This window comes from Delphinapterus leucas, chromosome 17 (genome assembly GCF_059928025.1).
Source record: "Delphinapterus leucas isolate spDelLeu-1000000601 "Yukka" chromosome 17, BTC_Dleu_Yukka2, whole genome shotgun sequence".
Taxonomy (NCBI): domain Eukaryota; kingdom Metazoa; phylum Chordata; class Mammalia; order Artiodactyla; family Monodontidae; genus Delphinapterus; species Delphinapterus leucas.
The window spans coordinates 63,431,572-63,436,102 of NC_143145.1; the positions used below are offsets into that span (position 1 = coordinate 63,431,572).

A 4,531-nucleotide genomic window follows, 5' to 3' on the forward strand; every position below is an offset into this window, starting at 1 on the left:
TTTATTAGTGATAACACCCTTCTGACACCTGGCAGTAAAGCCCTGGATATCTGTGTAAGATCCAAAGCATGGTGATGTGGTTGCTATGTTGGAATATATTGGAGAGTGTGTGTATGTGTGTGTGTGTGTGTGTGTACACATTCTTCACCACTATTCACTAGAATACAGTGAGGTTTAACGTTCACGTTGTCAGTCTCAAAAATTCAAAGATATTTCTTAACATGGTAATCTGAGGGGAGAAAACAATAATTATAATGTGTGGAGATCCTAACGTCTGACAGTTGTAGCTGCAAAGAATTTTACTCAGGAACTATTTGAGCAAAATGTTGGGTTTGCAGGTTGAGCATTTTTGTCATAAGTGATCCGGTTTTTAAAAGCTTGATTGTGGGTGGCGGGTGGCCGTTGGGCTCAGTCAGAGGATGGCCGCGGCCACGGCAGGTGGATCCCTGGGCCAGCCCCCTGGCACTGCTGTCTGGGCTGCATCACAGCCACTGCGGAGGTGAGGGGACTCGCGGTGCCGCCAGGCCGTGCTCTTCTTCCTCAACAACATCTCCCTGGATGGGCTTCCCTCGAGTTTCTGGAAGACACGGTGGGATGTGCCTCCCTTCAAAGAACCAAACATACATCTGGATCCCCAAGACACAAAGGCCCGAAGAAGACTCACTTCATCAATAATATGAGGCAGTACGACTCCAGGAACAGCAGGATCATGCTCATCTGAGCCAAGCAGTCCGTGTGTGCAGCCTTCTCTGTCTTGCCCTGTGGAGAAGGCCTGTGCGTCAGTGACCTGAGGGTGGACAGCCAGAAGCAGAGGTATCCATCCGGCGACGTTTCCATATCTTCTGAGATGGTCTTCCTGTTGGAAGATGTTGAGCTGGGGGCGGATGGAAATGTTGTGTCTTACCAAGATTCTGTACCCCACCAACACCCTGGTCACGCTCAAGCTGGCCCACTGCCTCAGCCCCGACTCAGAGTGCCCTGTGCTCTGCTGGGGTCCAGATGCAAACCTGTCCTGCCCAGGGTGGCGCTAGCTGGCTCAGAACTAGGGACCGATGCGGGGGATTCCCTGTAGTACAATCCCAACCTCCTGGCTGACCCTCAGTGACCCTGCGGCAAGCACAAGTACGTCCTCATCTTCGCATCCTACATGACCACAGTGATAGAGTATGTGAAGCTCTCCCACCTCAAGAAGGACATGAAGGAAACCTTCTGGGAGAAGTTCCCGCACATCAAGCTGATGCTGAGCAAGATTAGGAGTTGAAAATGAGAGATGCAGAACTTGTCCCAGGAGTGTGTTTTGGAGCCTGTGACAGTGCCGATGGCCTATGTGTACTTTGAGAAGCTCATCCTGCAGGGCAAACACAACAAGCAGAACTGCAAGCTGCTGAAGAAACAGCAGATGAAGGAGCAAAGTAAAAGCCCACCAGACCAAACAAATGAAGACAAAATAGGCAGTCTACCTGAAAAAGAATGATAGAAAAGATGATCCAAAATAATCTTGGATATAGAATGGAGAAAATACAAGAAATGTTTAAAAAGGACCTAGAAGAACTAAAGAGCAAACAAACAATGATGAACAACACAATAAATGAAATTAAAAATTCTCTAGAAGGAATAAATAGCAGAATAACTGAGGCAGAAGAATGGGTAAGTGACCTGGAAGATAAATAGTGGAAATAATTACCACAGAGCAGAATAAAGAAAAAAGAATGAAAATAGTTGAGGACAGTCTCAGAGACCTCTGGGACAACATTAAATGCACCAATATTCGAATTATAGGGGTCCCAGAAGAAGAAGAGAAAAAGAAAGGGATGGAGAAAATATTTGAAGAGATTATAGTTGAAAACTTCCCTAATATGAGAAAGGAAATAGTTAATAAACTCCATGAAGCACAGAGAGTCCCATACAAGATAAATCCGAGGAGAAACATGCCAAGACACATATTAAACAAACTATCAAAAATTAAATACAAAGAAAAAATATTAAAAGCTGCAAGGGAAAAACAACAAATAACATACAAGGGAATCCCCATAAGGTTAACAGCTGATCTTTCAGCAGAAACTCTGCAAGCCAGAAAGGAGTGGCAGGACATATTTAAAGTGATGAAGGGGAAAAACCTAAAACCAAGATTACTCTACCCAGCAAGGATCTCATTCAGATTTGACGGAGAAATTAAAACTTTACAGACAAGCGAAAGCTACGAGAATTCAGCACCCCCAAACCAGCTTTACAACAAGTGCTAAAGGAACTTATCTAAGTAGAAAAAACACAAGAGAAGGAAAAGACCTACAAAAACAAACCCAAAACAATTAAGAAAATGGTAAAAGGAACTACCTTAAATGTAAATGGATTAAATGCTCCAACCAAAAGACATAGACTGGCTAAATGGATACAAAAACAAGACCTGTATATATGCTGTCTACAAGAGACCCACTTCAGACCTAGGTACATATACAGACTGAAAGTGATGGGATAGAAAAATATATTCCATGCAAATGGAAATCAGAAGAAAGCTGGAGTAGCAATTCTCATATCAGACAAAATAGACTTTAAAATAAAGACTATTATAAGAGACAGAGAAGGACACTACATAATGATCAAGGGATCAATCTAAGAAGAAGATATAACAATTGTAAATATTTATGCACTCAACATAGGAGCACCTCAATACATAACACAAATGTTAACACCTATAAAAGGGGAAATTCACAGTAACACAATCATAGTAGAGGACTTTAAACCCCATTCGCACCAATAGATAGATCATCCAAAATGAAAACAAACAAGGAAACACAAGCCTTAAATGCTACATTAAACAAGATGGACTTAATTGATATTTATAGGACATTCCATCCAAAAACAACAGAATACACTTTCTTCTCAAGTGTTCATGGAACATTCTCCAGGATAGATCATATCTTGGGTTACAAATCAAGCCTGAAGAAATTTAAGAAAATTGAAATTGTATCAAGTATCTTTTCCGACAACAGTGCTATGAGACTAGATATCAATTGGAAGAAAAAATCTGTAAAAAATACAAACACATGGAGGCTAAACAATACACTACTTAATAACGAAGTGATCACTGAAGAAATCAAAGAGAAAATCAAAAAAATACCTAGAAACAAATGACAATGAAAACATGATGACCCAAAACCTATTGGATGCAGCAAAAGCAGTTCTAAGAGGGAAGTTTATAGCAATACGATCCTACCTCAAGAAACAAGAAACCTCTCAAATAAACAACCTAACCTTACATCTAAAGCAATTAGAGAAAGAAGAACAAAAAACCCCCAAAGTAAGCAGAAGGAAAGAAATCATAAAGATCAGATCAGAAATAAATGAAAAAGAAATGAAGGAAACAAAAGCAAAGATCAATAAGACTAATAGCTGGTTCTTTGAGAAGATAAACAAAATTGATAAACCACTAGCCAGACTCATTAAGAAAAAAAGGGAGAAGATGCAAATCAAGAGAATTAGAAATTGAAAAGGAGAAGTAACAGCTGATACTGCAGAAATACAAAGGATCATGAGAGATTACTAGAAGAAATATGCCAATAAAAGGGACAACCTGGAAGAAATGGACAAATTCTTAGAAAAGCACAACCTTCTGAGACCGAACAAGGTAAAAATAGGAAATATATACAGACCAATCACAAGCACTGAAATTGAAACTGTGATTAAAAATCTTCCAACAAACAAAAGCCCAGGACCAGATGGGTCACAGGTGAATTCTATCAAATATTTAGAGAAGAGTTAACACCTATCCTTCTCAAACTCTTCCAAAATATAGCAGAGGGAGGAACACTCCAAAACTCATTCTACGAGACCACCATCACCCTGATACCAAAACCAGACAAAGATGTCACAAAGAAAGAAAACTACAGGCCAATATCACTGATGAACATAGATGCAAAAATCCTCAACAAGATACTAACAAACAGAATCCACCAGCACATTAAAAGGATCATACACCATGATCAAGTGGGGTTTATTCCAGGAATGCAAGGATTCTTTAATATATGCAAATCAATCAATGTGATTAACCATGTTAACAAACTGAAGGATAAAAACCATATGATCATCTCAATAGATGCAGAAAAAGCTTTCAACAAAATTCAACACCTATTTACGATAAAAACTCTCCAGAAAGTAGGCATAGAGGGAACTCACCTCAACATAATAAAGGCCATATATGACAAACCCACAGCCAACATTGTTCTCAATGGTGAAAGACTGAAACCATTTCCTCTAAGATCAGGTAGAAGACAAGGTTGTCCATTCTCACCACTCTTATTCAACATAGTTTTGGAAGTTTTAGCCACATCAACCAGAGAAGAAAAAGAAATAAAAGGAATCCAACTCGGAAAAGAAGAACTAAATCTGTCACTGTTTGAAGATGACATGATACTATACATAGACAATCCTAAAGATGCTCCCAGAAAACTACTAGAGCTAATCAATGAATTTGGTAAAGTAGCAGGATACAAAATTGATGCATAGAAATCTCTTGCATTCCTATACAATAAAG

At 39.5% G+C, this 4,531-nt stretch overlaps 1 pseudogene; it reads left to right on the forward strand.

Annotated features, from left to right (window-relative positions):
• The first annotated feature begins 382 nt into the window (after positions 1–382).
• LOC111164966 (CDK5 and ABL1 enzyme substrate 2 pseudogene) lies at positions 383–2,325 on the forward strand (annotated as a pseudogene).
• The last annotated feature ends 2,206 nt before the right edge of the window (positions 2,326–4,531 follow it).